This window comes from Sapajus apella, unplaced genomic scaffold (assembly GCF_009761245.1).
Source record: "Sapajus apella isolate SASKATOON/1434 unplaced genomic scaffold, GSC_monkey_1.0 scaffold14, whole genome shotgun sequence".
NCBI classification, from domain to species: domain Eukaryota; kingdom Metazoa; phylum Chordata; class Mammalia; order Primates; family Cebidae; genus Sapajus; species Sapajus apella.
In genome coordinates this window covers 21,931,222-21,954,240 of record NW_022436954.1, presented here as the reverse complement: position 1 = coordinate 21,954,240, position 23,019 = coordinate 21,931,222, and the positions used below count along the sequence as shown (strand labels likewise).

Sequence of the window (23,019 nt, the reverse complement as noted above, 5' to 3'; positions counted from 1 at the left end):
TAACAAAATACTAGGCAAGCTTTAAAATATCAGTGATAATGGCTAACTAACAAAAATTTTATGATATAATATTGAGTGAAAACAGCTTAATACAAATATTATTCTGTAAACTATGATAGCAACTATGCAATTCTACGTATGTATATAAAAAGTGCATGTGGAAAAGAGCATTGTTTTATAAGGGCAATGGGATTAAGTATTGACGTCATTATTTTTACATTTCATTTAATGGGATTATATTGCATTTTCTAAGGAAAATATTTGGTATAATAAAAGTCTAAGTCATTTTCAGGTTGTAGAATATTGTGTTGTGGCATTATTAAATCAGTAAAAAGCATAAACCTGGTATTTTGCCCCTATTCCCCAATATTATAATTGGAAAAACAGACAAAATGATCCAATAGGACCATTTCAAAAAATGAGAAGAAATCTCATTATTAATTAGTAATTAAAGTAAAATTCACATTAGCTTATTTTACACTTACAATCAGAGTGCTAATTTAAAACTAAAGTGGAGATTTAAATATTTCATGCACTATAAAACCTATTTAAATAGTGAAAGATATTGATTACAGGTAAACTCCTCTGTGGTAAAGGTCAGCATTTAAATGTTAAAGGTGACTGACCTAAGATAAGGAAGAAACAATTTAGTCAATAATTCTTAAAATTACTAGCACTTCATAGCACTTCAATGGTCATTCCTTTAGCAAATATCAATGTGTACATTACAAACACATTGCCCCATGAAAATGAAACTGACTTATTCGACAAACTAAAGAATTGTATAGAATTTCCAAAGGCATGTCCTTGGAAATTCACCCTTAACCAATATATCCAGTAGGCTGCTGAAGCACAATGCTGTTTTTCTAGCTGAGTATGCACATTCGCTGCATCCAGAGGGATGTGGAGCTTGGCTTCCCTCTTACATTATGAGGGCAATTTATTTTGACAGCCTTCACAGCCCCCAAAAGTTGTCAGACATCCAACATGGTGCAGATTGAACTCTAAGCATTAAAAAGCCCCTCAGACTGAAGTTGAAAGCAGGGAGGTGGGAATTAGAATTAAACACAGCAAAGCAGACGTTGTGGCTTGCTCCATTCTTACACAAACCAAAAGCCCAGAACAAAATCTGTTTTTCACTTAGATTTGGTCACTGTCCATTCCTTTCTCCACCAGCCGTATTTAATATGTTTCTATGAACCCTAAATTTTCCATTATGAAGTCAATTCATTCATTTCTCAAATGGTAAATTCCATTTCCACCATTCATTGAGTAGCCTCTCTTTTCTGAAAAGGCAAATCAGTCTCCCATTCTCAATTCTTCTTCCATGTTTTCCACATCCAGAACCTCTTCCATTTGATATGGCAAGAGGTTGTCCTTTTAGTAAAGCAAATTTCATTATGATGCCATTGACCTAGTTTGACTGTTGTTAGACAATAAACAGCCCTGTGGAACTCATCACTCATTATAAAGATCACCATCAAGGGCATTGTTCATTACATCACACAGTGTCCTATTTATGAAGCCTTCCAAAATAAATCGCTTTCTCATCTTTTTTTTTTTTTTTTTGAAAAACAATTGTGCTCCCCCTGCATATTTTTTCTGTGCTTATTAATTTTTGTTTGTTTACATTTAAAAGACATTATAAATTTTTGTAAGCAATGTAATAGGTGATTAACTCAAGAAAAGGGTAAAGGTTACCAGGCTTTAGCAATTCATTATTATCCATGGTTTTCTTTGCCTTCACTCTTGCTTTTCTGTATTGTTTCACTGTACTTTTTTGTTGTTTGCTGATGATGTTCATGTATGTCTTTAGCTAACCTTTTCCAAACACTCTTTATATGTTCAGTCACCATTTTAAGTACATAGCATATTTTAAATTATTTCAATTTTTCATTTTCCAATATGTGAGATAGCTACTGCAATCATCTCAGTTTTTCAGAGACAAAAAATGAGATGCAAAGAGATTGAGTAACTTCCCGAAGCTCACACAGCAAGTGAGTGAGTGGAGAAGTCACTCTATGGTAGATTAAATTTTTTCTGGAAGAAAACACAAAGGAGAGCTTGCTGTACATAAGCAAGACATAGGAATGATTATAATGTAAAGGTAATCCCATTAGGTTAGTCAATTTGCCTCAACCACTTTGTTGGCGGAACAAGTTTGCTGTTCTGTTTTATAACCTGTTGGGGAATCCCTCAAATGTTATGCCACTAATGGCTCTTTCCAAAGTTTGAAGAGATTTGGCCACTATCTAGAATTATAAGTTCAAGGTTAAGGGACTTTGCTGATGAAAGAAGAGTAATGAACTAAAACCTTATGTTAACTACCAGGCAGTCTCATGACTTTCAGGGTTGTGAAACATGTGTTTCCTGTGATGGCTTTCATGTTTGTTCTCTCTTGAAAAGTTGACTGGTTTCACTTAGGTTTAATACATTTATGCTTAACAGATCCCAACTACTGAAATAAATAATGATTTGTGTTTAGATGGGCTGAGGACATTAGTTTGAATTTTGTAACACTGAAGTTTCTGTTTTAGCTATTAAAACATTGACTAGTATAGGATTAGACAGAAAATTTCACCTTCAAAAAGAGAGTAGTAGCATTCTTTCTGCAAGTTTTAAAGGAGAAAAACCTGTGGTCAAGACTAGAATCAATGCTACAAATTTCCCTTCTAATTTGGTCTCAGTCCAAAGCATCATATCTGCCTAGCTACCTTATGATAGATTGCAGAGATCTGGCCTTAAAGCTTTTATAATTGAAGAAAGAGGCCTACCACATACTAAAACTCAGAAAATGACAAATTCCTCAAGCAAAGGAGTCTAGGGGGTCAACAGCCAGAAAAAAAAAAAAAAAACAAAAAAACAAAAAAACACAAATTTTTATTGTAAACGAAATAATTAAATTCCAGGTTTTTTTTAAAATTATTATTCATTCATCCAACCAGCCAACCAAACATCTATCCATTCAACAAATATCTGTTGAGTTCTAGGCATAGTATTCAGTGTTGGTCATTGTGCAGCGTACTTTTTTGTTTGTCCATTCACGTTCACTCCCTACCATTCTCCATCCTACTCTATGCTTCATATGGAAGATCATTACATTTGGATTTCATTGCTCCCTATATTCTGGTTGAGCTTGGTCAGTGGAGGCACTAATGGAGGACTGGATGTTGGGCAGAAAGAGAGCTAGGTGCTTATTTCTTGTGCTCCTCACTATTGGGCTACTGTTTGACAGTGGCTATATTACTTCATGAAGGCTGCAGCTTCAAATAGCCTACCTCATCTTTAGAAAAGGTACAGCTCTCAGTGGATTCTTGTAGCCACTCACTGCCTTTGCCCTTTCAGATCTAAGGATAGTAAAGTCTTCCTTCTCTTGCTATATGATTTGGTTTGGCTCTGTGTCCCTACCCAAATCTCATGTTGAACTGTAATTACCAATGTTGGGGGAGAGACCTGGTGGGAGGTGATTGGATCATGGGAGCAGATTTGCCACATGCTGTTCTCTTGAGAGTGAGTGAGTTCTTATGAAATCTGATGTTTTAAGTGTGTGTGGCACTTCCCCCTTTGCTCTTTCTCCTACTCTGTCATGGTAAGACATGCTTGCTTCCCCTTTGCCTTCTGTCGTGATCCTGTTTCCTGAGGTCTTCCAGTCATGCTTCCTGTTAAGCCTATGGAACTATGAGTCAATTAAACCTCTTTTCTTTATAAATTACCCAGTCTCAGGTAATTCTTTACAGCAGTGTGAAAACGAACTAATAAACTAAACTAAATGTGCTTTATCATCTCTTGTTGGTTTCTTTTAACCAAGATTTCTTCATAAAAATCCTTTTTATTCAAATTTTTTTCAGTTACCCCTTTTTGGAGTATCATCTATTTCTTACAAAACCCATGACATAATATGATATATTGGTCATTTTAAAAGTCAGTCTTTGATCTTCTTGTATTTACAGTTTAGCAAAACTACAAACTTTATACATTGTGAAACTTTCTCACACTGACATGGGGTAGGCTTGATAAACAATACATACTTGATATTATTAACCCAATTCTGAATTCTGAAAATAGCTACTTTTTTACTCAGACATTATGATAAATTTGCAATACACATTTGTGTACTTTTCCCTTGTAATACTTCTTTTAAATTCTTTCCAATGCCTTCCCCTTCCTACTAGGCAGCAACATTCACTATACCACTTAATGTCTAGTACATCATTAAATGTTAGATAATTCAACCGAGAATATAAGCACATGGAGAATTCAATGTGAGTCAACACAATAGCAAGTGAATGTGTGTTTATAATGAGGCTCTTCATTAACCTGAAAATCTTCTCTGGCCCTGTCAGGATCAGATCACAGGAGAGGGTTAGAACATATTGCCATAGGAGTACTGTCCACATGCTAGAGGACAAAATAAAAGGAAAGACACTGAGAAAAGGAGATGTTAGCAGAATCATAGAGCAAATATTGTCAGCTCAGATAAAGGGAGCACATATCAAGCCTAGGCAGATCAATAATTTCTAGTTCTAAGCAACCAATTCCAGGAGAGTATGCCTGAGAACTAAATGCAGAGGTGTTGTCAGCATTAGCAGAAAAAAAAAAAAAATCTCACCTGGAAAAGTTCACGCGAATGGTAGGGGAATGACATGATCCCAAACTGGCATAAATAAAGAAAAATGTGGAATAAAAGTCAAATTGGTGGTACATCTAATAAACATCTCCTTACTCCTAGAAAACACTACTAGAAATCTGAAGAAATGCAAAAGCTATATCTATATCTCTATCTGCCTATACACATACCGATAGATAGATAGATAGATAGATAGATAGATAGATAGATAGATAGATAATCTATCTATATATAAAGTCTTCCTTCTCTTGCTAAGTGATATGGTTTGGCTCTGTGTCTCTACCCAAATCTCATGTTGAACTGTAATTACCAATGTTGGAGGAGGGACCTGGTGGGAGGTGATTGGATCATGGGAGCAGATTTGCCTCATGCTGTTCTCTTGACAGCAAGTGGGTTCTCATGACATCTGATGGTTTAAGTGCATGCCACACAAACTTAAAACATCAGATATCTATCTATCTAAATCTATCTATATACATAGATATGTGTATAGATAAATATATATATATATACCTATTTATGTACACACACACACACACACACACACACACACACATACACACACACCTTGAACCAAACAGGTATACATTGAAGAGAAGTAGCTAGCTGAGATATCAGGAAAATACTGCTGAACTCTGTAGACACATCTAGGATTTCAGCTTTTGGTCAAATAACAGTTTAACACTTCAAAATATAATAGGATAAAACAAACTGATTTAACCCAGCCAGATTCTGTTAGTTCTATTGGGAAAGACGTCTACCCTCAAGCTGTTGGATACTCATTACTAATAGCTGGAATGATGCTGGAAGGTTTGATACATTAGGCACTCCGTTTCATCATAATTCTACTGCCATCCTAGGAAGCTAGATCAAATTGAGTTGCATTCTGAAAACTGCCATGTATGTGAAAATAAGCAAAGCTTTGACATTTTCAACAAATAAGATATATTTATAAATAGAAGAGATTTGGATCACTTATTTTTAAAATCATAACTTTTCATATGCCCAGAAGATTTTGTGCGCCAATCATTATACAGGTTAGTAACAAAAATAGATAGATAGAAAATAACAAAAAGTAACAAAAATAAATAGATAGATAGATGCAAAGCAAAAGTAGACAGAAATATATAAAAATATTGCATGATCAAATAGGTTAAGAAAAATTGGGCCATATTTTTCAGGTGTCTTTATTGTTAGATTTCAGAGTTTCCGTTCTAACAATGTGTATCGTCATACACTAGATGAACTATAGGAGGTGGAGGGCCCCAAAAGTATTTTATGGGTAGTCTATATTTTTAATAAAATATCTCCTGAAATCAGGATTCCATAGGTTTCAGAAAATGATGCTTTTGGAATGCTAAATATTTTATTTTATAACGTTATTTCATTTATTTTATATACACTTATATTAACATCTTAAAACTTTGTCATTCTTGTATGGGGGTCATGCTAATCTTCTCTGCATTGCTCCAAGTTTTTAGTATGTATTCTGCCTACGTGAGCACTATACTAAATATTTTGTAGCAGTCTTGAGTATGTACCTTGACTTGTTGGAAGAACTTGAGATCGTCCAATAAACACTCCAACACAATTGGAAATTCCCATCTTATGTAAATGTAGTGAGGGGGGTCAGGCGGCCTCTCTTGAAGCACCTCCAAGGAGGGTAAATTCCCTGCTCAATTAGACATTATGTCTTGCTTTCAAGCAACTCTGGGCTTTATAAATGCCTTTTTTTCCTGAGCTATAGTGTCTTTTTAAAAATAAATTCTACCATTGATTCTAGCTTTGTCCTCAGGGACAAAATAACACAGGGTAAATTTATTCATTCTTTCTCAGCTTCTCTGAGTTCACTCAAATTTTTCTCAGGTGATATGATTTCTAGGTGTTCCAGAAATTTCACCCTGGAATCACTCTGGGTTTCCTCAAATCCTTTAAAATATTCTGCCTACAATTTCACTCAATATTCTGGGTGTGTGGTTTAATCAATGCCAAGAAAAATAAGACTACAACTTCCTACATCATGTAAACTCTTTTCTTCCTAATCATGGAAGAATTTTGCAGTCACTTGACACTGTGTATTCATATTAAATTTTAGATCAACTCAATGTCCCATAACATTGTGAACTATTCCTACTGCATGTCTTTTTTCTCTCATACTTTCTCATACTTAGGCAATTGATTTTTGAAGCCTAAATGCCTATCACTGGGTTCTGCACAGTTTCATATGGAAACAACTCACTGGTTTCTTTTGGAGAATACAATTTTATCCTTAGAGGAATTCAAGATAATAATGATGACGAGAAACATCTTATCAAAAATGGTTAGCTACAATTCTTTAAGTTAAGAGAGTGCTTGAACAACTGCCATTTTACTTTTTACCCATACATAGAGAGAGAAGCTAGGTATTATTACATCAATTTAGAAATGAAGAAACTGAGGCATCAGGCATTCTAGGCTTTGACATCCACATGTCTAGTAAGTGGGACGCCATGACTAAAACCCTGTCTTCTGCCTCCAATCCAAACTTCTGTCATATCCCAAGTACTTTTCATCAGAAAATATAAGCCAGGGTCTGTAAGTCTAAGCATTCTGTTATGAAGGTTCCATTCAGCAGTACCAGCAGGCTAAGGAGCTGTCTTTTCTTCATTCTGCAGCACTTCGTAATTCACTGTAAACCAAAGCCAGGCCTACAGGCCTAGAAATAAAAATTGCTTGGCAGCAAGCTTTTCTGTTCTCAGACTCTATACTGCTTCTTTTAAAATGCTTTTTAAAAACCTAATTTTCTATCTATAAACATAGACACTCATTAACATGAATGCTAGTTATTCCATTTTAGAAGCGATTATTTATGAGTAAAAATGTCATTTCTATGTTAAAATAAAAAAAAATATGTTTCCTCTATTTATTATTTCTTTGACTCAGCCTGACAGTTTCAAGAATATGGGAAGCGAAAGTTGGAAGACATCTATACATTTGTATCAAGTCCATTCCTTAGAAGCCAGAGTGGGCTTTTCTTCTGAGGTTTTTGAAAGAGAGATGGAAATAAATACATGACTTTAAAATAATAATCAAAACAGAATTACAGGGGCTAGAGAGTCAGAATCCCAGGGCTGAGATATCTGACCACATCAGTGATGTGAGCAGATAATATTTCTACGGACACCAGTTATCAGTTTGACAGTTGACAGGCTACTGTATATATGTTTTCAGCCAGAATGTGTGGAACATCAGGGTATTTGCAGATGATTACAGAGAAAACAACTATTATATAGCCCCACCCAGAATCGCTCCAGAGTGATCAAAAATAAAAAAGGTGTAACTGGGTTGTAAGCAATGCCCTCTGTCTCCAGACGTGGCCATTAGGATCTGAAGTGACAACCAGAAAGACTGGATTTTTTTCTGATGATTATCTCTATAAAATTATTGATAAAAGCCCATGTTTAGCCATGAAATAAAAATATTTAACATTTAAAAACATAAGGCAGTCTCAAAAAATTCACATAAAAAAAACTCTTTCATTTAATAAAACCAAGCGGTAATAAATAAATTCATTAGTAATGAGATTTCCCAATCTTAGCTTCTGGCATAAAAATAAGTCTATTTTTGTCTGAAATAATACTAAGTATTATTGTTATATATCATTAACAAATAAACTAAATATGTATGCTTTTTAATGACAAGTGATTTTCAAACATATTTTGCATTATTATAATTACACAATAAACCTGTGGCAGATTGACAAAAAGTCACTTTTTTTTTTTTTTTTTTTTGCAATTTCACTCATCAGGGTAGTCTGTTTGCCCACCCAACAGTATTTTGCATTTTTGTGAATCAAGGCAGAGTTTGTTCACCCATAGTTGAAACTGGTATGGCTTCATGACTTGCTTTAGACCAGCAGAATATGGCAGGCATGACATTGTTATGAGTTTACACAGCAGCTGGGCAGAGCCTGCGGCAGCTCAGCAACACCTCTGCAGGCAAACTATGACTAGAATGCCTCCTTGCTGGGCGGCACCTCTCTGAAAAAAGGCCGTAGCCTATCAGTGACTTATAAATAAAAACCCACCTTCCCAGGACAGAGCACGTGGAAAAAGGGGCAGTTTTGAGTTCCACTTCAAAAGACTTACACATCTCTGCCCAGAAGCTCTGAAGGGAGCAACGGAGCTCCCAGCACAGCATTTGAGCTCTGATAAGGGACAGGCTGCCTCCTCAAGTGGCTCCCTAACCCCTGTGCATCCTGAGAGACACCTCATACAAGAGAACTCTGGCTGACATCTGTCAGGTACCCTTCTGGGATGAAGCTACCAGAGGAAGGAACAGGCACCAATCCTTGCTGTTTGGCAGCCCCCATGGGTGATTCCTAGGCATGCAGTCCCATTACTGGCTATATATGCAAAGGACTATAAATCATTATATTATAAAGACACATGCACACGTATGTTCATTGTGTCACTGTTTACAATAGCAAAGACTTGGAACCAACCCAAATGCCCATCAACGATAGACTGGATAAGGAAAATGTGGCACATATACACCATGGAATACTATGCAGCCATAAAAAGGATGAGTTCATGTCCTTTGCAGGGACATGGATTAAGCTGGAACCCATCATACTCAGCAACGTGACACAAGAACAGAAAACTAACCACTGCATATTATTACTCATAAGTGGGTGTTGAACAATGAGAACACATGGACACAGGGAGGGGAACATCACACACTGGGGCCTATTGGGGGGTGGGGGGGCTAGGGGAGGAATAGCAGAGGGTGGGAGACTTGGTGAAAAATAACATTAGAAGAAATACCTAATATAGGTGACAGGGGGATGGATGCATCAAACCACCATGGCATGTGTATTCCTATGTAACAATCCTGCACGATCTGTACATGTACCCCAGAACTTAAAGTATAAACAAACAAACAAACAAAAATATACCTCCACATGTCTATTATATGTAGCCTTATTTCTAGGCCATGAAATTGAACAGATGTGCCCTATATTATTTTGGAGTCACAGCACTGAATTGCTGTGCTTGAGACTACAGCACTCTATTCAACTTAAGCATTGCTATGTTGAGATAGTGCTATTAGTGACCAATGGAGCTTTAATCAGCTAGTATTTCAGAGTGAGGACCACATGGAGTAGAGGCTCATAACACTGCAAAACAGATGTGCATGGTGAACAAGAAATAATGCTTTGTCTTTAATCTATTGGATTTGGGGATGTTTGCTACTATGGTACTACCTGACATCTCCTGTTTCCTACACACCAACATTGCTTAGCATGCCAATATTCCATGATTGGCTGGCCCTGAATCTCTCACCCTTTCTCTTTAATTCTTCTATCAAAATTGTGCTCTATTTAGGTCCTCTAATTGGTAGACTGCACTATTCACATCACTGTTTATTATGACGGCTAAAAGGGAAGGCCCATGTTTTCTTGTGCTATGTTTTTGGGAAACCAAATAATTAGAAGACTACAATGAGTATCATTCAGGCCTTGCATCTGAATTTCCCTGGGACATGAGGTTGTTATTACAGATTAGTAGAATAATTCCTTCATAATGGAACCGGAGAATCTATCACACCTCCAAAAGAAGAAAAAGCATTTATATTTGCAGTTTTGAACTTTTCTAGTAGTGAAAAGGAAATGATTGAGATTGGTAATAGGATGAATAGATTTTAATGCCTGAATCAAACTGGATGTTCATTTTTAACCACGCAAGACTATAAGCTATGTGAAAAGAGATCCATGTGTTGCTCAAAGAGATATTACAGTGCTTGCTACATAGTAGGTGCTGAATAAACAGCTGTGAAGGTAATGGATAATATTCTATTTTAAAGTACACTTCTCTTGAACAAATGATAACTTTCATAACAAGTGGGAATGCTGATAAATAAGTAATGCATTTTGGAGACCAAATACTTAAGATTAATTTATTTCTCATAAATTTGTTCATGTGACCTCCTCACACCCCTAATGGGTATTTCTTATTAAGAAGCAAGCTAACGCTCTGAATTATTCTATAACTGTCTCAAAAGTCAACAAAGTAACCATTGGCAGGTTGTTTAATTTCTAGTTCCCAGATTAAACCTTTTTTTTGGCCAAGCACTTGTCTTTTGGTATCATTTCCGCTACTGTGAGGCTGTAACTTCATATATCTGTCTGTAATATTATTTACTGGGTATATATTTGATTACCACTCGTTTAACTTGAACTTATCTTAAATGAGAGTTTATATCACTACAATAATTAGAAAATGAATATCATTTGCTATATATAAAAGGTAACTATAAAAATGAATTTAATTAAAGCAAATAATTAAACTCTTGCCAGATATTATTGCCTGGCAAATGCTCTGAGGTGGCACTCCATTCTCTTTTCATATCAAAAGAAGTTAGGAAACTGAAGACATATTAACACCAAACTGGAATTTTCCCCTTGATATAATCAGAAGAAATAAAATAGAATTAAAAATAATTTTTTTTGTAATTATGTACCCCATTCTTTAGTGTTATTTAAAATTAAATTTATTTATAGTCTCAGTACCCACTGCAAAGCACACATTCCACAATTTGTAAATGCTTCTCTGGGATATTAAGCTTCCCAAAATCTGGTTGAAATACATCTGGAAAAAAATACATTCTTTTTTCCTCTATTTGTTTAATATTATACTTTCTCCTAAATATACATATACAGATATTTATGTATATAATCAGTTCAACTTCTCTACATTATTTTAGAAAAAAGAAACACTTTTTCAGGGCACCTACCTTTGTTCACGCAATATTAAACAAATTTGACTTAATGTTAGAGCTACTGTCTATTATGTTCATTTGTAATTTACTAATTTTTTTTCAGGTCAAAATTCAAATGGATTCTTCAACTGTAATTTTATCTTCCTCAATGAATTTTTTTCCTAAGGCCTCTGCCATTAATCAAATCCCCTTTTCAAATCATCATTCTAGTTTATTCATAATTTCCAAAGCAGATTTCTTAAAATTTCCCATTCACTGCCTGCCTTTTGTGACCAGAGACTATCTCCTTAACTCCTGGAAGACTCTGATGATTACTTTTAACAAATTATCTAAGGTCACCATTAACATCTTAGTTGTTAAAGGTTATGGACCTTTTTCTCCCCACATGTATTTGTCTAATTGTTCCTATTTAAACTCTCAACTTCCTTTAGTTCTGTGAGGTTGGGATCAGTTGGCTTTAACTATATATGATTACATCTTTCCTCTTATGGCTTCATGTGGGATTTCTCTGCAAATAAATACCAACCACTGAGCTCCAGATTCTGTTTAGTTATTTACTGTCCATAGGAGACTAGATGCTCTTGACTGAGAACAGAAGACAGAATGTATAGCTACACTTCTCCATTCAACAGACACAAAATCAAACTTGACTTTCTGTGCCTCCTTACCACTCATTTCCCATGTTTTCCTCTCCTTTGCTTCCTATTATTCTTTTTCTCATTTTCATCTGTACAGTATTTTAAACCTAAAATCTTGGTATCATCTCATTGACACTACAGTTAAGCAACTGGTAATTCCTGTGTTCTACCTTAAAAATATTCATGTCTGCCCTCATTCTGAGTCTCAATAATGCAGTTTTTTATATTACCTGTCTTATTTTATCAAACTCTTTACCATTCTCCTCTCTTCTAATCTATTTTAATTCATCTTGAGCAAGATTGCCAGCTTGTTCATGTCATCTTAGAATGACACATCTGGTTATGTTACTTCTCTGCCTTGAATCATACAATATCTTGCAAACATACCAAAGTTAAAACTTCTTAGTCTGTAATTCAAGCTCTTATATCATCCAGCTATTTATTTTATTAAACCTGAACTATGAAATGATTTTACTTTTCAACTTTGATTAAAATGAGGTGAATTTAAATTATATAATTTCTAAAAATCTTGATCCAAGAAAAAAATGCATAAATATACACTCATTTGCCAACTGCTTCATGTAAAACTTAGACCATTTTTTAAAGCATTAATTTACCACCTGCATCAATCACATATTTTTTGAAGTTTTAGAGTAAGTTCTAAGAAACATTTTTGAAGCAATTTATGTATACAATTCTTTTATATTTACAAATTTTTTCCTTCGCATTTTTATAATTGTCTCTATTCCAACCAATAATTATGCCATAATTTGTATGTAGATCATCAATGCTGGATGTTTCCATGCAATAAATTTGCATTTATAGAAGAGAAAAACTTTTTTTTTTTTTTTTTTTTTTGGGGAGACGGAGTCTGGCTCTGTCACCCAGGCTTGAGTGCAGTGGCACAATCTCAGCTCACTGCTACCTCTGCCTCCCGAGTTCAAGTGATTCTCCTGCCTCAGCCTCCCAAGTAGCTGAGATTACAGGCACCCGTCACCACATCCACTAATTTTGGTATTTTTAGTAGAGACGGGGTTTCACCACCTTGGCCAGGCTGGTCTTGAACTCCTGACCTGTGAACCACCTGCCTCAGCCTGCCAAAGTGCTGGGATTACAGGTGTGAGCCACTGTGCCTGGCAAGAAAAAATTACTTTTTGCAGGTACATTTCTTTGCCTATATGCTTTAAATTGCTATATATTTACAATAACAGGAAACATTAGTATAAATTGTTTTAGAACAAAAGCAACTTACTTAGTTGATCATACAACCAATCTGAAGAGGTAGAAATGCACAAAGATGGGATAAAGCATTGCAGTAGTCCAAGAGTTCAGTATGTCATAAGTGTCAGAAATTGTGTCTTACTGAAAGCAAAGACTTTTCAACAACTTGAAAAATGGTGACTTACAGAAAGCAAAGGTTTTTTCAGCAACTCAATGTTGGTTAAGGGAGATGTGCTGAACTTTCTATTTTCCATTATAATGATAGTTCTAATCTTTACTTCTGTCTTCTCTCCATTCATCCTATTCCAATGTATAACTACTTTAACATATGCGTTCATCTTAAATTCTAACTCAAATTTCATTTTTCATGTTCAGTTTCATGATGACCATACCTGAAATATTCTTCCTATTTAAACTACAGTAACATTTGTATATATGAATTTTATATGATAATATTCTTCCTTTGAATTATAGTTATTGCCATGTATGTTTTGATTTTACACATGCTTGAAATATCAGTGTTGTTTCCGATTCACCGTGGTATTGCCAGAAGCATTTGAACCAGAACAACCACATCTTGAATAGGTACTGGGTAACATAAGGCTGAGACCTATGGGGCTGCATTCCCAGGTGGTTAGGCACTGTTATCGTGGGATGAGACAGGAGGTCAGCACAAGATACAAGTGACAAAGATCCTGCTGTTGAAACAGGATGAGGGAAAGGAGCTGACTAAAACCCACCAAAACCAAGATGGCAATAAAAGTTACCTCTGTTCATCCTCACTGCTCATCATTCACTAATTGTAATGGATTCACCTGTAAAAGACACTCCCCTCATCACTGTGACATATTACAAATTGCATGGCAATGTCCAGAAGTTACCCAATATGGTCTAAAAAGGGAAGGAACTCTCAGTTCTGGAAAACTCATGAATCTAACCCTTGTTTGGCATATAATCAATAAATAACTATAAGGATACTCAGTTGAGCAACCCATGCCACTGCTCTGGCTATGGAGGAGCCATTCTTTTATTCTTTTACTTTCTTAATAAAGTTTTGTTCACTTTATAGACTTGCCCCAAATTCTTTCTTTCGTGAGGTCCAAAAACTCCCTTGGAGTCTGAATCAGATCCTTTTCCGGTAACAGTATCTTCCACAGAATTTAGCATGAAGAAAGTAAAATGAGTGGTGTTATCATAATATCTCCAGGCTAGTTCTTTGTGGATGTTGAGTTTTGGAGAAAATGGTAGGACTTATACAGAATATTATTAACAAACGTAGGCAGTTTGATCACAGATGTTCATTCATGAGATAATCGGTAATTGAATATATTCAAAATAAACCTTTTAAATTTATTTTTAAAACTTTTAAGTTATTAAATAGAAGTTGCTGAAACAGACAACATTTAGATAAATGATGACATAATATTGAAGGAATATTATGCAGTTACTTAAGATGATGCTTGCAGAGTACTTTGTATAAGAGACAAAAATTCTAATAACTGTAAGTGAAATAACAAGCAAGATATGAAATTAAAACTATGGTTTAAGGATACTATTAAACCTTAAGGGAAAAATACTAGAAATTAAAATAAAAATGTTGAGCAATTATGGGTGTTTTGTTTCCTTCATTGTTTGTTTTGTTCAAATTTTCTGCTATGAACATGTTTTAATTTTATGATAATGAAATAAATTGTCTTATTTTTAAAGAAAGTTGCTCAATTTCCATTAATTGAATTAATCGTTTATCAAGTAATTACTCTATTAATAGCTACTGACAGATACCCAAAAAGACAATGTGGGCAGAACCATGATGCAAATCACTGTTCTTTTGTTAGTCCCAGGAATACAAATGAAGATGTAATAACATATTTTCAAAGTAAAAGGTGCCTGACTTTCAACTTCTAATCCAAGGAAACATCAACAAGGGAAAAGCTAAATATGTAATGGAGATCACAATTTTTACCAACCTACCTCAAAAGATAACAATGATGTCTTTTTCCCTTTAGGTAGCAAGGACCTAAAATACTTTTTAGATATCTGCTATTTAATCTTTTAGAGTCTCTGGGAGATAAGAAAGAAACTAAACACACATGAGAGCAAAGATGATAGTTTTTCATCTCTTAGATGTAACCTGGGCCAAAGAATATGAAGGTTTCCAGAGATTAAGGTCATCTCAACAGCACTAGACTAATATGCCCTTTGGGCTGCCTCCTCCATTGTAACACTACTCTTTCAAAGTTCAGGGATAACTACAGAGGATGGTGAATAAAGTGATTTCCAAAGAGTGTAGAAAATACTTAGGAGGAGAGCAAATAGAAAAAGGACCATTAATAGCACCATCACTGTGGCTAGAAGTTCCTTAATTTTCTTGAAAAGTATGCACAGCTTTCTTGAATGTATAACTCTTAGTTATAGACTATATATAAAATCCTAATCCCTCCACTGACAGAATAGATACCCTGTTATTCCAGGGGACCCCAGAGAAACCTTAAAAACTGAGTTTCCAATCATAGTGGGAAGGGAGGTCCCACAAACCTCATTATTCTCCCTCTATTTTAGAGTTTAGGAGCAACAACTGACCAGCATCACCATTGAAATAGAGACCCGTATGCAGAACTCTTTGTGACAATAAAATACCAAATTGAAAACAAGACGTAAGGCCATGCAAAGAAAGGATTAGGTTACCCTGCTCCGCCATCAACCATGCTACACAGCATCCTTGTCATACCTTAAAGCATTACTTTCTGCTGATTCCAAATTTTAGACGGAGCCTTACTCCTTCAACCAACTACAAATTAAAGAATCTATGCATCCACTTATAACCTGTAAGCCCCTGCTTCAAGATAGTTTGCTGAACCTGTGTATACCTTCCAAGTATTGATTTACATCTTTGCCAGTAACACCCACCTTCCTGAAGTATATAAAACCAAACTGTAATCCGACTGCCTTGGAACCATTTACTCAAGGAAGGCTTTTTGGGTTTGTGCTTTGGCTGGACCAGAAGAGTCAGCTATATTGGGTCAGAAAAAATTGTTTTATTATTTATTTACTTATTTTGAGATGGGGCCTCACTCTTTCACCAAGGCTAAAGTGCTGTGGCATGATCATAGCTCACCGCAGCTTCAAAACCCTAGACTCAAGCAATCTTCCCACTTAAGTCTCCTGAATAGCTGGGACTACAGGAGCACACCACTACACCCAGATAATGTATGTATGTATGTATGTATGTATTTATATATTTTTGAAGAGACAGGCTCTCACTGTGTTTATCAGGCTGGTCTCAAACTGCTGACCTCAAGCAATTCTACCACCTCAGCATCCCAACATGTCACGCACAGAGGCTCGTGCTGGGATTACAAGCATTTGCCACTGAGCCTGGAAGAAAAAACTGCTTTAAAACATTTTACAGAGTTGGTTGTTCCATTAACACAGCAGTCATCCTAGGGATCTCCTCATTGTACTGCTAATAATTTCCAGGTTCCTTTGTCTTAAAAGGTAGTGTATTTCCTAGGGTTGCTGTAATAAAGCACCACAGACTGGCTTAAAACACCAGAGATGTATTGTCTCATACTTCTGGGGGCTGGAAGTTCAAAATCAAGGTATTGGCAGGGCAACGCTCCCACCAGAACCTCTAGAGGAGGATCCTCTTCTTATAAAACACCACTCATTGGATTAAGTTCCCACTCTAATCCACTGTGACCTCATTTTAACTTAATTAATTACATTTGCAATGACTTCATTTCAAAATAAGGGCATACTCTGAAAAAGTGAAGGTTAAGACATCAACATATCATTTAGGGTGGATACAATTCAACTAATAATGGTGGGTAAAAAGTAAGATTCCCCCACCCAAACAATAAAAGACATCAACGAACACCAATAACACCCCAGGCCACTTGTTTTAATAATACATCTATCATTATTTGAGAGCTAATGAGAGGAGGATAAAACTATCTCATTATGAAAATCAATAAATCAATGTCTCATTGAGAGACATCATGAAAAATGGTTCTGCCATCACACACACACACACACACACACACACACACACACACACACACACAGGGGCCTGACTAAAATCACAGTCATGGCCCCTTAACATAGACACATGCTGTAAAGATTGTGAGCATAAGTTTCTTCATCTCTCTATGACAGAAAATAAATTTTTTTCTTCCTTCAGTCTGTTAAAAATGTCTCTAATATTGCAAACTTTTGGCTGTGTTCTATCTCTGCCTAGACAAGCATTGTCTTTCAGACTTCAGCAATCAAGAATGGGGGAGGGGCAAAACAATAAAAACAGATACTCTAGACAAAGAAATTGAAATTTAGGAGCTAGGGAAGGAAAGAGAGCAGGTAGACTTAAAAGGACAAACATTTGGGAGTATCTAAAGTACGTGGTAAAATGGGAAAAAACACGACAATATTGACAAATGTAATAACTAATTAATTGTTTTATTAATGAGTTTGACATATACAAATTAAGAACTTGAAAAATTTTTACATCCCTTGGACTTTCTAGGATATAATGTCAATCCCAGTGATATCATGCTATTGATCCACATAGGATACATATACGCTAGTGTTATGTATAAAATTGGGAAAATGTTACTCTGCTGAATGAGATCAAGAAGAAGATAAGATTATTCAAAAAACCCTTTAAGCAGTGTCTAACATATAATAAATGCTCAATAAAAGTGACAACACATATGCCTTCCTTCTACTTTACTGCACACTGAATGCTTATAATTCCTATGTAATGGAATAATACCACTAGAGTACTAATTGCCCAGAGACATTTAGTGACTCAACTCTCCAGAGATAGGACCATTTTTATATTTAAAAAATCAAATAGCACTCTGGCTAACATATCAAGATGACATCTAGAAAAATTAGATCTGTTCCATGAGTACATACCGTTTGCACCAATTGCAATTGTAAACCTTATTTGACATCTACACAATTAGCATTTATTGAGTATACACTATCCTTTCATTCATCCATCCAGCCATTCATCTATCCATCAATCTAGCCATTCATTCATTCATCACTTACTCAAAACATACTTACAAAGTGCCTGCATACGTGTCAGGCAGTGGTCTAGGAAGTGTATATACAGTGAAGAGCAACACACTCTTTCCCTGCTTTTATGGAGTTACATTGTAGTCGGGGGAAACAATAAGACTAAATATAAGGAACACACTAAAAATAAAATCTTAGGAGTGTAGAAGGCAGGAAGTAAGGGTATAGAGGTGTTATAGAGTGGTCCAGGCAAAGAAAACAATATGTGAAAAGGATCAGAGGCAAAATTCCTGGTGCATTTCTGGACTGCAGCTCAGTCTTTATTGTAAAGATAAACAAAAACAATGGGGAAATGCTCGAAATACAACTATAGAGGGATAAAGAATACAACAGTTTCCAGGACATGTTAACTCATACATCAAGAATCAGGACTGCATCCTAAGACAAGAAGGTACGATTGAAAGATGTTAAGTTGGGCATGTTAAGCACTATGTGTCATTGATATCTGTCAGTAGTTACTCAAATTTAGAGACTAAATGAAAAGATAACTAATATGAGGATCTTGGCCTGGAGTCCTTTCCTACCCTGGCTTCTGGCTTCAGATGCACCTCTTCCCTTGTCTATGCACATCTCATTGGACTCGAGTTGCCTATCTGATTTGATTTTGAATACTTCCATTTTTCCTATCTTGTCCCCACTACCCAACTGTCAACTCAGCTCATTTACTGAGTCTAAGAATTTGCATTTAGCTACTGATTATAGGGAATTGTTGCTGCTTCAGTACCAACTCCCTCTGCCACAAGGAAATGCCTTAACTTTGAGTGTGACATTGCCTATATCAATTCTGTGTCACTATTTTGGTAAAAGCCTTTCGCTTAAAAGTACCCTTTAGGCTGGGAGTGGTGACACACCCTTCTAATCCCAGCACTTTGGGAGGCCAAGGCAGGGGGATTACTTGAAGGCACGAGATCCAGAACACCTTGGCCAACATGGCAAAACACTGACCCTACTAAAAATATAAAATTTAGTCAGGTATGGTAGTGTATGCCTGTGGTCCCAGATACTTGGGAGACTGAGACACAAGAATTGCTTGAACCCAGGAGGCAGACGTTGCAGTGAGCTGAGATCATGCCATTGCACTCCAGCCTGGGTGACAGAGCAAGAGTCTGTCTCCAAAAAAAAAGAAAAGAAAAGAAAAAAAGCGCCCTATAGAGGAACCAGGCACAATCACATTCATAGATCATTACAAATCAAATCACTTCCTTAAAAGATTCTATACCCAGGATAGATGAAATGACAGTGTTTTTATTTAAGACTAATATGACACTATTATTATGTATTTTAGGGAAATACATAATTATGTACTTTAGGGAAATTATAATATTTTATATCATATGATCATCATTTTTAACAATAGCATGGCACAAAAAATGTTTTCTCTTGATAATGCATATGCTTTAAAACTATTTTCTGTTCATTATCTTAGAATATTCTTTTGGGCCATGGAGTAGCTGAAAAGAGTGATTTTCCCATCATCAGTGACATAATTGGTATCATGTTAGTGGGTAGACATTTTGAGATTTAAATTAACCACAACCAAAATATATAATCAGATCTCTTTAGATGAAAAGTGATTCATAAAACATGTGGAGAAAAAAGATAAATAAAACAAACAAGGTATCCATCAGCTATTTTGTCTGTCATTTTTGTTAGTTTTCAAACATCATTCCAAAACTGAATATATTTTGGGAAAATGTTTTATTTTATGTTTCAAGGAAGAACTTTGCTCTAAAAAAAAATCCTTACATTTATCTGAAGCAGAAATTATGGCAAAAATCTTAATAGAAGTGGAGGCATCTAGTTTTTGGACCCAGGTGCGAGATGAGAAAGAAGGGTTAGTTCATTTACTAGTTGTTCTCCTTTCTCTCAGTTGCCATGGGCATGCCAACTGGGAGATGGTTGTATAATATTAAATAGCTAATCAAATAAAGCTATAACACTGGTACTCTAGGAAGGTCTTGCATCATTTTCATTCATTCACTTATTCATGTGTTCATTCTCTTACCTCTTTGTTGTGTATTTTGTGAGTTGAAGGAACTAGTAAAAGTTTGTATCTGGAGCAATCGGATCCATACACTAGACACTGGCCTGTGCTGACATCTCTTGTATCTTGTTAACAATTGCTGTGAACAAAGGTATACCTTCAGATGACCACTCAAGTTTCAGTGTCATAGGATGTCTGAATACAGGTAATGCAATTGCCTCCACACCTATGGTTGTGGGACACCACTGGAAGAAACAAGATTGGTGAATGGTCAGGAAAGTCACTGCTGGCTAGAATCAGTGTGGTCTCCAGTCTACCAGACAGGTGGCAGAAGATGACACATGAGGAGGATTGATTCAATGATCCCATTGATACTCTCTGGAAAAGGACATTTTGATAGGAGGGTGAACTTATACCATGAAGGAATGGGAAACTTTATATCATCTGGTATAAATATTGAAAGAGAGGCTAAACAGGAAATACAAATGATATCTAAGATTCATAATGTTCTGATAAAATATTTATAAGTTGATCTCTAGAAGTTATTTTAAAAGGCCTCTATAAAATCTAAACTGCGACTGTCCAATTGTGCCAGACATCAGCTCTTATGATTGTATCAATCTTCCTCCCTAAACAAATACTCTGAAAACCCACTGGGAACAGATACATTTCAGTAAGTTCCAGTGGGCTCCAAACACCAGTATATTTAATCTATAAAATAATTACTACACAAAAAGAATCTTATCGTTATAAGAATACTATTTCTCAAAGGAGAACTCAAGTTTTTCTTTAATTAAACTGTCTTTAAAATTTAAAAAAAGGGCATCTACAGAGAGAACTTTTAAACCCTAAGAATACCTAGCTTCCCTAATGAAAGCCATGTTATGTGTAACTGAGCCTTCTGGTGATTATGTGGAAGCTATTCGGGACTGGTTTCTTAGGTTTTGTTTTGTTTTACAAAAAAGTATGGAACAGTTACATTTATCATTTTAAAAAGTAGGTATGGTTAAAAGCCATATAGAAAATACTTCTTTCTTATCTTATTGAATACTTAATATGGCATTTTTTAAATAAGGAGAAAATAATTACATAAACAAGATTTTATAGTTGGAATAATCTCTTTTCAGTTAAGAATAATGACCGAGGAATCGATCGAAGATGGCCATTTAGGAACAGCTCAGGATTGCAGCTCCAAGTGAAAGCTGCAGGTGAACCCTAGGCAAGCAGGGCCTGGAGTGGACCTCAGCAGACCTACAGCAGAGGGGCCAGACTGTCAGAAGGAAAACCAAGAAACAGAAATAACCTCATCATCAACAAACAGAACGTCCACTCAGAGACCCAATCTGAAAGCCAGCAACTACAAAGTTGAAAGGTGGATAAATCCATAAAGATGGGAAGAAACCAGCGCAAAAAGGATGAAAACACCTGAAACCAGAACACCTCTCCTCCTACAAGGGATCACAACTCCTCACCAGCAAGAGAACAAGGTTGGATGGAGAACGAGTGTGATGAAATGACAGAATCTGACTTCAGAAGGTGGGTAGGAAGAAACTTCTGTGAACTAAAAGAACATGTTCTAACCCACTGCAAAGAAACTAAGAACCTTGAAAAAAGATTTGACAAAATGCTAACGAGAATGGACAAAAAAGAAAGGAATATAAGTGAATTTGTGGAACTGAAAAACGCAACACGAGAACTTCGCGAAGCATGCACAAGTATCAACAGCCGAATTGATCAAGCAGAAGAAACGATATCAGAGGTCGAAGATCAACTCAAAGAAATAAAACGGGAAGGCAAGAATGGAGAAAAAAGGGTAAAAAGGAATGAACAAAGTCTCCAAGAAACGTGGGACTATGTGAAAAGACCTAATCTACGTTTGATAGGTGTACCTGAATGCGACGAAGAGAATGAATCCAAGCTGGAAAATACTCTTCAGGATATTATCCAGGAAAACTTCCCCAACCTAGCAAAGCAGGCAAACATTCAAGTCCAGGAAATACAGAGAACACCACAAAGATATTCGTCAAGAAGAGCAACCCCAAGGCACATAATCGTCAGATTCACCAGGGTTGAAATGAAGGAGAAAATACTAAGGGCAGCCAGAGAGAAAGGTCACGTTACCCAAAAAGGGAAGCCCATCAGACTCACAGCAGGTCTCTCAGCAGAAACCCTACAAGCCAGAAGAGAGTGGGGGCCAATATTCAACATCCTTAAAGAAAAGAACTTTCAACCCAGAATCTCCTATCCAGCCAAACTAAGCTTGCTAAGTGAAGGAAAAATTAAATCCTTTGCGAACATGCAGGTACTCAGAGATTTTGTCACCACCAGGCCAGCTTTACAAGAGCTCCTGAAAGAGGCTCTACACATATAAAGGAACAACCAGTACCAGCCACTCCAAAAACATGCCAAATGGTAAAGAGAATCAACACAATGAAGAATCTGCACCAACTAATGGGCAAAACAGCCAGCTAGCACCAAAATGGCAGTATCAAATTCATATATAACAATATTAACCCTAAATGTAAATGGACTAAATGCCCCAATCAAAAGACACAGACTGGCAAATTGGATAAAAAGCCAAAACCCATCCATGTGCTGTATCCAGGAAACCCATCTCACATGCAAGGATACACAAAGGCTCAAAATAAACGGATGGAGGAAGATTTACCAAGCAAACGGAGAGCAAAAAAAAAAAAAAAAAAAAAAAGCAG

General features: G+C 36.0%; 1 long non-coding RNA gene and 1 other non-coding gene across 2 annotated transcripts in view; both read right to left on the bottom strand.

The window, feature by feature from the left end:
- Positions 1 to 23,019, bottom strand: part of LOC116554331 — an 806,553-nt gene that overhangs the window by 458,721 nt on the left and 324,813 nt on the right. The window lies entirely within an intron of this gene.
- LOC116555259 lies at positions 6,023 to 6,132 on the bottom strand. The gene has a single exon (XR_004270456.1). It is a non-coding gene; the product is annotated as a U6 spliceosomal RNA (small nuclear RNA).